Source organism: Rhamphochromis longiceps, linkage group LG5, assembly GCF_057381845.1.
Source record: "Rhamphochromis longiceps isolate RC_006_pf linkage group LG5, R_longiceps_female_GT1.1, whole genome shotgun sequence".
Classification (NCBI taxonomy): Eukaryota; Metazoa; Chordata; class Actinopteri; order Cichliformes; family Cichlidae; genus Rhamphochromis; species Rhamphochromis longiceps.
The window spans coordinates 40,523,737-40,537,603 of NC_140561.1; positions in this window are offsets into that span (position 1 = coordinate 40,523,737).

Below are 13,867 nucleotides of genomic sequence, written 5' to 3' on the forward strand. Positions count from 1 at the left end.
CATCAAATTAATGTTCTCGACATATAATGTGCAGATTTGGGTTTAACCACCTTTTTAAGCATAAAGTCAGTCTGATGGCAGCATTTAAAGTCGGGTTTCCTCAGCTAATGCTATGCTACAGTAGCGTAGCAACGCTAATGTAACATTTGGGGCTTTTTTTTTTTCCCCAGTTTTTCATAAATTAAGATGAAAGAAATGAAGCGTAAATGTGGTCTTCGGTAATTCCGTTAGCTGCTTTTTTTTTTTCTTTTTTTTAATTAATCTAGCTAGCTGATTTATTTGTGCTAAGCTAACTCTAATGTAATTTTGACCAAACGTGAGTGGCTTATATCTTTTCTAAAACTTGCCAAATTAAAATTGTAATTCCTTCAGTTCTTTCAGCACTGAGGTGCTAATCCGTGTAAAAGTTGAGCTCTGTGATTGCAGAAACAGTACTTTTTTCTTTCTTTGATATATATATATATATTTTTTCTCAATCATGGGGTTGATGCTTCTCTCGATAAGCTACACGACTGTTTGCTGTTTAGTTTTTATATTTTCAGTCACAGTTCTCGGAGCAATCGCCGACGCCGTCGTAAGCCAGTCCAATGCATCCAGACTGCTCTACCAAGGATTTGTACATAGTCATTAAATATCAATTTTTAAAAAAAGCTTAAATATATTAACTTGGTACTCAGCCGTGTTCTGGCAACAGAAATATCTACCAAATATTTAAATGCCAAATTGTTTTGTTTTTGCTCTTTGGTGTCCTGCAGTAACCTTCATGTGATTTACTGTAAATGTAAGTTTTGATACTACCGATGCTAATACTAACGCCTCTAATGTCCTCCAGTGTTTTATTTTCCCTCCTGTAGATCAACTAGTTCCCCTCCGTTATTATTTTTAATTAATTTAACTGTCAAATTATTTTATTGCCTTCCTTCAGGTTCGGGTGTTCACCCTTAAGCTGTTGTATATGTGATTTTTAAAAGTTTTATATACACTAGTTTCAGATTTCCAGCAAATAGTTTTGAAACTTATTTGGTAAGAGTGTCTATTATCTTTTAGACTTTTTGCTTTTGTATTTATGGTTTTGTTTTTTGTAGAAGGATTGATTATGTGGTTGCTGTACGTCTCTTCGTTCGAGGGATGTTGTGTCGATGAGCCACGTTGCCGTCAGCAGACCTCGGGTCGATTCTTGGCGACTCACTTTTGTAAATCTGAACACGACCGGCGACGCGAGCAGCCGCACAGTTACGAAAACACTCGAGGCCTGATAACTGACACAATGCTGCTGCCCGTGTCCTCTGGTGTGCCGGGAGGAACGAGCTGACCTCTGACTCGGGCAGAGGAGTAAATCTGATCAGATTACACGAGTTTAAAAAAAGAATATTTCAAAAAGCAGTCTGTCGTCGGCCCCAGGTCTGAGTCGGTAAACATGGGAGGGTATGTTCTGCTGCTTAATGTCACAAATACCACACGTGAATCATTGGAGTGGAGCCAATGAATCATTGGTTTCTCAATGCTGGTTCCAATTTATTGAAAATAAAGTTATTTTTATGCACATTAACATTTTAAATGTGTGTTTTGTTTTATTTCCTGAGGGAAAGATGATTTAAAGAGACACTTGTCACTTCACCTGATCACAGGGGGTAAATTCCCCCTCAGCGGTTTTCTTTCTAGTTGTTACTCTGACAGCGTAGGACTCCTGCTAGCTTTGCTTTCTTAGTATTTTGTGTTGCACAAACAGTGCAGGCGTTGTTGCCAAGGAGACGAGCACAGTTTAAATGCACAAAACCTTTTTAGCACGATTTATTTTGTGTTCGGCATGAAGGAAAGGCAGATGATAACAAATGTACTTCGAGTAACTAGAGCTGGGCGATATGAGATTTTTTCATATCACGATATGTTTTTTTTCATTTCAGGCGATAACGATATCTATCACGATATAAGCCAAATAACTATATTTGTAAGATTTAAATGTGCCGTTGCTCACAAGTAAAATGTGAAATAATCAGCAGCTTGTTTTTATTTAAATATTTATTTCCCATAATAAGTTCAACAGGGTAGATGTACTTAAGGAACATGAGACTTTTTCAGATAAATAAAGGCAAATATTGCAAACTACACAAAAGGCAGCCGCTAAAGCGTTTAAGTTTCAAAATAGAACAAACGAAACAGACTAAATTGTCAATTCCACTTAGAAACAAAATATTAATTCTAAAAATAAATCTTAGTTTGTTTTACAGAAGAACAGACAAAACTGACTAACTTTTGTCAATATCAAATAAACCGAGAACTAAAAGGAAATTCTCAATCTCTCCTTGTTGTATAGCTTATCTTTTCAAACAGTTTTAACAGTTACTTTAGTCTGACAAAAGCCGAATGACGAATTAGCGCTTCCAGTCAGAGACTGAGGCTACGTCCACACGTACACGGGTATTTTTGAAAACGGAGATTTTCCGTTTTCGTTTTGAAAAATAATCCCGTCCACACATAAAGGCAGAAATGAAGGAAAACGCTGCTATGAACATGCCAAAGCAGCAGGTGGTGCTAGATTCCTAACCGTGCAGAAATGTTGGCCAATCTGAAGTCTAGAAGCCTCGGTGGGAAAAAGTAAACAAAGCTGCGGCATAGAAGCAGAACCGAGTCGTATGTGTGGAGGGACAGTAACTGTGTGTATATGTAAGCATTTAAACACTGCAGAGAGTAGAATTAACAGTATTGTAGAAATTCATTTCACCGAAACAATAACGTGGCGCACAGTGTGACGCATGCACCAGTTTATTGTATTTCCAGACTTGCTTTCGGCACAATTTACAGTGCACGCTACTCTGTTTTTTGTCAGACTTGATATAGCCGAAATACCTTCACACTACGGAACTTCTATGGCTCTTCCGTTCGACAATCTCTCCGGCATTGGAACCATCATCTGTTTTCTCTTCGGTCACGCTCGGTTGATTTTTCTAGTCGGCACACTCATTTCCTCCATTACCCGCTGGCTGCTTCGCAAACAAACACACGTGCGGCTTGGCACTTGTGCTGTACGTAACAAGTCACGCGACGTGATGCTGCAGCTGTGATTGGTTCGGCTCTGCGCTACTTAATTTGGATTGGCTGACCTTTTTTTTTTTTTTTTTTTTAAGAGGACAAGAGCGGCGAGGTCTATCGCGATAGCTTAATTTCTCTATCGAGTAAAAGTTATATCGCGATACATATCGTTATCGTTCTATCGCCCAGCTCTACGAGTAACTGAGGAGCTGCTTTCACTGTCAAAGAGAGTCCGTGTGTGTGTGTGTGTGTGTGTGTGTGTGTGTGTGTGTGTGTCGGATCGAACTGACAAGCCGTTGCCTGCCAGCTTCAGCGCAGCCGGGAAAAACACACTCCACTAAACGCCAAAACACTGACGAATGCAGCTCTGCTGGGAGGGGCGCACACATTCCAGCACACACATATTCAAACATTATCCTTCACACACGCTTTCATAACCAAGCACACGGCCGCGCAGGTGGGGGTGCTGGCGGGGGCACTTTGCACTGGACCTATTTGTTCAAAAACAAGAACAGGCGAAGGTTAAAGTGCCACTTTTTTTAAATCCTCTTTGATCCAGCTCCACCTGTCTGCTCCTGCTGGATGCTGAGCAGGTGAAGTGTGCGTGCTTTGCATCAGGTCTGAATGGGGACTTTCCTTTCACAAATTTGGTCCTGATAAAGTTCCCCCGGTTATTTTTATTTGGTTTAAATACAGATGTGCCTGCATAAAAACAGAAGGGGGCAACTGCCAACATGCTCCAACGTACAGCTCCAGAAGCACGGCCGTTTCTACGACTTTTTTCTTACTGGGTGGGAGAGTGAGATGTGACTACATGGAGGCACAGACAGCCTGCCTGGAGTTTGCCAAAAGGCACATGAAAGACTCTCAGACCACGAGAAATAAAACTCTCTGGTCTGATTGAACAAATATCCCCTACGGGGAAGCATGGTGGTGCTAACATCTTGCTGTGGGAATGTTGTGCAGCTGCAGGAACTGGAAGACTAGTCGAGGTCAAAGGGAAGGGAGAGGTCACGGGAATGCCGATATGTGCGCAGACATCACTGGTGATGCTCTGGAGCGATCGGGATTCATCTGCCAACCGGACAGCAGCCCTCATTAATTAGCACAATTTTGATGTAACATTATATGTGATCAGTTTTGGAATAAGGCTGTAACAGGACAAAATGTAGAACAAGTGAAGCTCTGTGAAAACTTTCTGGATGCTCTGTATATAAAGCATGTAGAAGCATCACAATACCTTTGCTAAACTGAATCATACTTGCAAGATTAGGAGGCAGCTTCTCGCAGTTAATTGTCACACTGCCACTAAAAAGGGCTGCAGGAATAAATGCTCATAGTAATAATAATCATCTAAGGAGCTCGGGAAGAAATGCAACCTTCAAGAAACTTAAACAAGTCTTTTCTTTAGATTACTATGACCTGGATATCATAGGAGTGATCGTTCCTCTGTTTGAATGCAAACAGTCAGTAGACATTCATAACTAAAGATCTACAGGTCACAGGATGAGGTTTTGCTAACGAGAACTGCAAAGGCAGAAAATGATCAAGCACAGGATGTCAGATGGAGTCAGATAAAACCAGACTGTGTAACGTCACTGTGAGGTTTCTAAGTTTCAGCTGGTAATCTGTAACAACGGCTGGTTTTCACAGGCAGTAGTTTCAGTGCAAAGACCAAGTTTCCAGATTTTAAGCTGTAATTTAAAGGGGGCTGGTCACTCAGTTCCTTTTTTTAATGCTCAAAAATGTTAAAAATAACTCAAAATAGCAATATCTTCAAGGACCTGGTGGTCCATCATATTACAGCAAGCGTGTTTGGGAATCCAGAGATCAGGGACTCCAGCCACCTGATAATTCAAACTTAATACAGTTTAAACAGGTCATTTATTATTCAAATAAAAATGTTGTGAGGGTAAACTGGCCCCTGATAGGGTCCCCCGTAACAAACTGGTCCTCGGTGTGGGGCCACACAGAGCAAATCTAAAAATAAAATAAATCAAGGTTCCAGTTTACCTGGAACAGGGTCCATCCTGCCCGGAACAGGATCTCAGACCAGACCCAGGATAAGGGTAAGCGTCAGGTGGCCGTGCCTATGGAGCCCAGCCGGGCGCCGCGGTCCTGGTGCTCTGATCCCCAGCTTCCTTAGGCCCCGGGGCAGACCCAGGACTCCCTGGGGAAATTATATCTCTTGGCTGGGATGGGAACAACTTGGTGCTCTCCCTGGATGAGCTAGAAAAGGAGGCTGGGCTGAGGGAAGTCTGGGCTTATAAACCAGATAAACGGCTGAAAATGGATGAAAGGATGAGATGTTGTTTTTGTTGTTGTTTTTGTTGTTGTTTGTTTGTGCCCGATGCCCTCCTGATGTGTGTCTCCTCCACGACGAAACTTGAATATGTGAAACACAAATGAAGCCAAAAACATGTAAACGTGTTTATTTCTACTGTAAAGTTTTAACCTGGGAGTCTACGGGGACCGACTCATGCTGGAGCCTCATGTGGACACTGCAGGAACTACAGCCTTTCGCGCTTCTGGGTTAGCTTAATTTTTCTGTTGCAGAGGACGACGTGATGTGTTCAGGTTATTTTAGGAGAGTGTGATTTAAACACAGATATGGCACTAACATGACTGTTGAGTTTTAGTAGCTTTGTGGGGACCCACAAAGTTGAGGAAGTCATTTTAGTATCATTAAAATATCAGTAGGTCTAACTGGTTAATGAGTGATTACAGTGTAGGGGCCTGGGTTTATAGTGTCATTCAGGTTTTCTGTGTTATTTTAGGAAATGTTTTCCGTGGAACTGAATGAAGTAAACATGGTTTTTCCTCGGTACTGAGTCATTAACCTAATCAGGTAAGCACAGATATAAACTTCCTTGAGCCCAAATATAGAGCACAGAGTCTGCAGATGTATCCTGAACTGCTTTGTGCTGCACAGAAAACACATTCTTTTCTTATCTGTTGTTCTGGCAGTCCTTTTCATGTCCACACACCTTCACACACAACCTTCGCTGTGTCTTTAGGAACATTTACGGGAACTTCCAAGACGTGTTGCACCAGGCAGGGTGTTACTGGCTCTTTTGTCTTTTATCCTCTGAGACTCAAATCAATGAACCAACGGTTGCAAAAGAAGATTTCAACATCTCTCTGCACACTTATCGCTCTGCATCTCTGCTATGGTTTCTTTGCTTATATAAAGAAAGAGATAACATCTGACACTGAGTTGTGGATTCAAATGAAACAAAATGAAAAATTATCATCCGCAAGATCTTGATTTCTGTTTTTTGGAGCAGTTCAGAGCCTGTTAGCGGTGTGGTCAAACATTTAAAGCTATTAAAATGTTAAAGTTCCCTTTAGAGGAATCAGAGGGATTAATTATTGGATCAGCTCTGAAACCTTTTGTGTCAGATGCAGTTTGAGCTTTAATCTGCACCTCTCAATGGCAGCTCATTAAGCCATTGAGAAGTTACTGTCACAAGCATCAAAGATGAGCTCTTTGTAGTCCATCTTTGGACATTGCAGACAGACGTCAACAACATCCGCTACATACGGAGCCTGCTGTAGGTGCTGTCAGTGTTTGCACCTCCACCTTTTGCTTTTTAGCCTCTTGGATGAGAGTAGTGGAGTAGCTGTTCCCTACTACTCTACACAAATTCCATAGGAATTTGTGACAGCTATACAATACAGCCATGCAGAAAAGGTTATTCCATTATTGCATCAGAGCTCTTTAAAGGAAAACAGGGGAACCACATGACCTTTGGTCTGGTTCTGGAGTTTTTGAACCAGAGGAAGTTAAAGGTCAACAACAGCGTTATTCAGCCAGGCCTGACTGGTTTGGCATAAAATGGAAACTCTGCTGATGTTCCAGTGTAGCTGTTATCACATTCCACTAATGTGTGGTCATATTTGCATCTGCCTGTTTGCTGCATTGATGGAATTAAAGCATCAACACTTCCTCCTCCTCACGTCGGTGCCAAAGTGACGTCATTGCGTCTGATATTGAGGGTTCTTGTTTATCATCAGATATGCACTGATTGTCATTCTTTTAAAAGTGAGTCCTGCCAATAACGATTTTTATCAATTTCAGATTTCTTTCAATGAATTATAACAGACAGCATATCAAAAAATAAATCAATTAAAAATGGAATTATAATCATAAAAAGCATTTAAACTTTACATTACCCCCCAAACTGCAGTAAGTTACAGGATATTTTTCCCACTAAAACAACATGAAACAGTAAGACTCTGCTACTGGAATGAAATGATACAAATACACCTTACAATATAAAGCACCTCAATGCGCTTTATATTGTAAGGTACAGAGAAAAACCCAACAATCATATGACCCCCTATGAGCAACCACTCTGGCGACAGTGGGAAGGAAAAACTCCCTTTTAACAGGAAGAAACCTCCAGCAGAACCAGGCTCAGGGACAAAACATGTTCCAGTATGTTTGTAACTTCACCAGATAAAAGGACGTCGACTCTTTTTCATTTGTCTCTGTAATTTCCCTCATAACTGTTTTGATCCTTTGCTCATACTGAGGCTGCTAGCTTTAGCTTTAGCCGTTTTGCCTGTGTTAGCTTCTTTGAAATGGATGATTTAAGTCTGATTAGGTTTGTTGAACGTTTTTGTGACAGTTCTTTGCACTTTACAATAAACTTTGCTTCTTTAGCTTCACTTTCACGCTAATGACATGTTAGCATGTGACTGCACCACTGTGCACAGATCATACATGGATGTCAGTTTTAATATAGGCACATTTCAAACCAGCAATCTTGTCTTTAAATTACTGAATGCTGTTTGGTGTTAATAAGACAAAACAATTAAAATTGTTTAAATAATGTAAATTTAGTCGGATTCATATATGTGTAATATGTGTTATTGTTTTTTTGAGGTTGTATTTAAACAGATATAGAACCTGCTGAGGACCAGATGATTTTTGCATTTAAACTCACTTATCTGTTGTATTCATGTTCTATTTTGCATATGAAACTGTGGGCAAGTTCGTTCATGCCAGATGTTCAACTTGAAAACCTTGACCTGGACGTCATCTGAAAGCAGCCGACATGTTTCCACTGTTTCCTTCTCCCAACCTCATCTGCATAAACGTCTTCCTTCTTCCGTTTACTCCATTTGAATGTTGGGAGGAAGTTAAACTGACAGCATTGTTCAGCCAGCTCTGACCTGACGCCAACGTTGTTCCAGTTGCAATCGATTCATTGCATCGATGGGATTAAGCATTAACACTTCCTGATCCTCTGCCTGTGCTCTTTATGCTTTTTGTTGTTTTTATTTCCTTTATCTTATGAATATGTTAAAAGTTTTTGTCGTCACAGGGACTTTTTGTTCCATAAGTGGGTCAGAGTAAGCTTTAGAAAAGCAGCAGCATGTGAGGGCTGCTTTAGGTTCAACGATAACATTATATATATATAGCTGGGTTATATATGAGGTTCAGCCTCATCACGCAGGTGAGTCCTTCATCTCTCAATGTGTTGTAGCTCAGGACGCTCTCAAGCTATCAGCTATTTTCTTCTGGATGAGCACAAATCACAGTAATATGTCTGAATAAGTCAAAATAATATGGACACCCACGTGTGTGTGTGTGTGTGTGTGTGTGTGTGTGTGTGTGTGGTCTCTATCTTTTATTCTCTTCTTTTGTTTTGCAGACACACACAGGTGTTTGAAATCTGACATTTTTACAGTTTATAGATCGGCATGTCTGGATTGTTTTACCTTTATCTGGCACACACACTCTCAACACTTTGTAGAAGCTTTCAGGTAAATAAAATGATCCAGTGTAAGCAGCCTGTGTCACTTGTCTGCAGTGCACATACCAAGCAGCCATGCAGGTGAAGCAGGTCAGGTTACACTTTAATTTTAAAACAGGAAGTAGCCGAGTTAACGCAGGTAAATAAGTAACTTTAAAAAACCCAAATATCTGGGCTAAAATCCACCTTTAAATGTTGGAGAATGATCACACAAACTCGTTTAACATTGGAAGATTCACAAACCATCCACCTCCTCAGGCTCTGTGGGAGGCTGTGAAACTCACTTTAGGGTCTTTTCACTCCATAAAGTTGATGTCTTGTGCGTTTTGTGCTGTTAAAATCTGTCTGGATGTTCTAAGTTTTGTCTTTTTGGCCACAGAACGACCTCCCCTAGAAATCTGTGACATTTTTACTTTTGATGTAATCGTTTAAAATCTCCTGCTAGGCTCTCGAGTGGGCGAGACCCCCTCCACAAAGCAGATCACACAAACTGAGAGGAAGCCGGGGCTCTTAAATCTGTCAGCACACTCACAAAGGGTCAGAGGTCAGGTGACGACAGATTACAGGAACCAAGGTCCTCAGAAAGTGTGTGCGTGCGGCCTGATGGATCAGTGTGTGTGTTTTGTGACTTGATTACAGCCCCTTAACATAAAGTCGCTCAGTTTCCATGTTTATATAAATTTTCTGCCCGTTATTCCCCCTCAGGTCAAGGTCTAAACTGTTTTTTCCCCACAAAATGAATAAAATACTAAAATAAAGAGTTAAATGTTTGAAAATCTGTTTGGATGCAAGAAAAAATGGTCTTGTAATTCACAGAGAAATGAAAATGTCCAGTGTGTTACTCAGAAGTGCAGAATTAGTCTCCGTGCTCAGCCTCTTGTGTATAACAATTAATGGCTTGACTGGGATTTGTTTGCATATAAAGTGCTGTTAACACCCTTCGCAGATGCTCGGCAAACTCTGTATTTAAACGGCTTTAGCAGCTGCAGTCATTTTTTGCAGGAAGTCTCATAAACATGTCTACTTAAAAAATGGTGCCGTGATTTATTGAAACATGTGCAAACATATGCAGATACAGGATATAAGGCAAAGAGGAGTTTGTACAATTGCAAAGTTTGTTAACAGTCAATATTTGGTACGAGCGCCTTTATTCTTCAGCAGAGTGGATCATCTCTCAGGTCCTGTGTCACATCTTATTTCTGAAGCACATGACGTTCAGATACTGTTTATCTGCACTGACCTGCCTTCTTTTGTCCTCTCGTCTAGTTTCCAGCAATGAGCCAAGTTTCATTTAATCACAAGGAAATCACCTTATTGCTGCAAAAATATAGTTTTATGTCTTTTAAATTGTGTTATTTTGACATTTTTCAAATAAAGATACTGCAGGACACGACAGGCTGCTGGTAACAAAGAGCCTAAACATACAGCTTAAAGTTGGTTAAATTCACTTCAGTGTTATTTATGCCAACAGTCACCTCAAGGCACCTAAATAAGTCTGTGTAAACACGACAACTGGGACACCCATTGAGCTTTACATGGTTTAGCAAACAAACAAACAAACACGCCTCTGACAGTCGTCAGGTACGAGGACGGGACTGATAAAGAGGGAAAAACAGCCAATGGGCAAAGAAAACATTTGAAGCACTTCCAGAAGCCTGGAAACTATCGAACAAGACCAGTTTCAGATTTAACAGCTCTATATTTTATATATGTTGTGGCATTAAATATAAAAATAAACAAACAAATAAATAGTTTTCAAAAATCTGCTTTTCTGTTTTCTTTTGTTTGATCTAAAACGTAATTAAGAACATGTTTGCAGAAATGTCCAAATTCAAAAATAGAAGAAGAACTAAAGTCGAAAGAATAAAGCTGCTGACAGTCAGCTTCTCCCAGTGATTAGCCTGCAGCTAATGTCACCACCATCTCACCAGTGTCCCACTGTGGTCTCTGAAATGGGAAAATTATTATTATTAGTCAGCAACACTGTCATTGCTGTCATCCGTCTGCTGTCCTGGTGCTTTTCCATTCTCTCTGAGTCTAGGCCACGTTGGGGAGGTCAAGATATGCCCGTGGGTGGAGCCCCAGAGTCCCGCTCGTCAGCCGCCACACCTGTTCCTCATCAAACTCATCATCTTTCAGTATTTTTTTTTTTTTCGCCTGTCCCATTTGGTTCTTTAGCCATCAGAATTGTTGTCTGAAGACCAACAAGGATACCCAATGGATTTACTTTGCCAAATGGATCATCGTGGCATTGCCGTATTGGTCCATTTGGTCGATCTTTGTTTTTATTATTTATTATATTTTATTTTCAGATGTTACAGACGGGACAGACATGAGTGAGAGATAGGAAAGGGAGAAAGAAAGAGGAAGGAAAGGAAAAACAGAAGGGGAGAGGGACAGTGAGAAAGGGGGGGAGAAAAAAAATAAAAATCTCCTGGATCACCTGTTGAGAGAAGAATAGAAAACAAGCAAAAAAAGACAAAAAAAACAAAGCAACATACTAAACACAACACCATCGCATTAATCTAGCTAAGTGTAAACAGCAGTAAATACTAAATATTCAATGTTGTTGTGCAGCACGCAGGACAGATGTGCTTCGAAGTAGCAGCCAAGAAAGGTGTAATTTGGGTCTACGAGCAGTGAACACCCGTGTGCATACCTGTGTGGATCAGCGCGCTTGTATTCCAAAAGTTTCTCCATGTAACGATCTGCTAGGGAGTGTGGGGGGGCCACAGCCCCGTCCTCCAGGGTGTGAAGCAGGTATGGAGGAGATCAAAACTCCAGACATCCAGAGGCCCCCAGAACACAAGAGACCATGGAAGACCAACAGAGGGGCAGCCGCGCCACTGTCCCAGTAAGAGCTGAGGAGAGTCCCAGATGAGGGCTCACTCAGCAGCCGCGGAGCAGAAGCCAGGGGGAGTTGCAGTGACGCGCCCGTGAGCTCCGCCGGCAGCCAGCTGTGCCTGAGTGACCGAGCCCCAGGCCGAGAGGCCGGGGGCACCCCACCCCCGAAGGGGCCCGAGCGAGCCCCAGGCTCCAGGCCCCGATAAGCGGCCGCCAAGGAGTGAGCCGGTGTGTACCTGGACGCCCACCCCCAGACACAAAGAACCACCAACGCACCGACACCTGAGGGAGTCCGCCACCGGCAGGGGAAGTGGTGGTAGGTGGAGATAGGCCTCCAAACCTTGGAGGGTCTGAGATGTCCCCAGAGAGGTGGCGCCTGACACCCAACCTGACATATAGACACAGACATACAGGCACACACAGATACAAACATCCATTCCCACCCTCATGCTCTCATATGCACTTACTCCACACTCAACCAACGTGGAGACAGACATAAAGAGACGCTGTACACACGATCACACTCCCCAAGCGTACTCTACAAACCGGGTCTAGGTACCCTTGCCCCTGGAGGGGGGAACTGCACCCAGACCCAGGTGGTGTTACCCTTTTCCCTGCGGTGGGGAGAGGCAGACCGCCCCGACTCCGTAGCAGCAGGGAGGCCCCACACTCCAGACCGCAGTCGGACGGCCAACTCCACCTAGCCCTCCCGCTCCAGCAGGCCGCAGAGAATGGGGGTGGGAGAAGACTCCAAACCTCCCTCCACCCGCTCATTGTAGTGTTGATGCATGTGTGTTCTAAGGTGCAATTAAAACCCAGGAGGGCATGGAGCTACCTGCCAAGGAGCAGCAGGTAAGCGCATGGTCCCTCCTGCTAGCCCTCAATGTCTAAGTGTATTTAAAATTGAGAGGTGAGCAACGATGCCAGGGGTGAGGTATACACCCTGATGGTACTTTGGACTCCGTGATTGTGCCCACCCCCAAGATCCTATATGTATGTGTAATGAGAGTGTGAATAATGTGAATGTCTAAGTTGTGGGATAAAATTGAGGCAGAGGCAGCCAGAAGGGGACGGGGGGGGGGGGGGGGGGGTAGCCTCCTCTGCACCCTGGTGACATACCCCTACTCCAAGGCCCTGCATGTGTGGGTGGTTGTGGTGGAGCGGGAAGAGAGAGGCAGCTGGAGATGGGGAGGGAAGGAAGGGAGGGGCAGGTAACCCCTCCCTGGGGCCAGCTCCCCCGCTGACCCCAGTAGGCACCCCCATACTCCGCGACCCGCCAGGGAAAGGGGGCCCAGGCCCATCCAGACCGGGGCCCAGTGCAGCAGCGCCCCCCGGCCCCACAGAGCCCGGGACAGTCCACCCAACCCCACCACAGAGAAAACTGCACCCACCCCACCATCCACTCATCTTCCAGACTACATAAGACAGTAAACGCCCAGGCTGAGATCTTCCTCCACCTCTCCTGTATCTCCCCCTCCTGCAGAGAGAGTTCCTGAAGAGAGGAAAGCTCCTGCAAGATGTGACCATCTCCCCCACCAGTTGAAGAGCCCCCCAGGCGGTTCGACGCACCGGCGGCACCCTGCTCCAGGGCCGGGCCCCCATGCACCCACCCGCCCACAACCCCGGCAACACACCAACCAGGATCCAAGCCCCCGAGGCCCGGCCCAGGCCCCAGCCCAGAGACGGAGCGCCCCCAGAACCTCACGCCCATCCCGGACCCACCCAGGGCCAGCCAGGCTACCAGGTCAGTAACCCACGTCCGTCAGCACAGACCCTCCCCTAGCCCCGCTGCACGCAGCCGTGAGGAAACAGTCACCTGAGAGCCAACAGAGCCCCCAACCGGACATGACCGCTACCCCGGGTTGAGCCCCCCAAGGAAGATGCCTCCGGGGAACCCCCCGACGCCCTAAGCCTGTCCCTACCCCCACACCAATCACAACAGTGAAGGCGGGACCAAACTATGACCCCCCACCCCCACTAGGTGATGGAGCTGATCAAAGGAGCCCAGAGCAATTGATCTGATGTGGTGGCAGAGGCTGTATCAAGACTAATGTAATCTAATAGATAATTTCTATATTGGTTAGAATTAAGATTATTTTTATTTTTCCAGTTCATGAGGACTGTTTTCTTGGCTATGCATAGGGCAGTGAAGATCATATGGGCGATATTCTTTTCTGAAGTGACATTATCTAAACTGCCCAACTAACACACTAAGGGGGAAGTTGGAA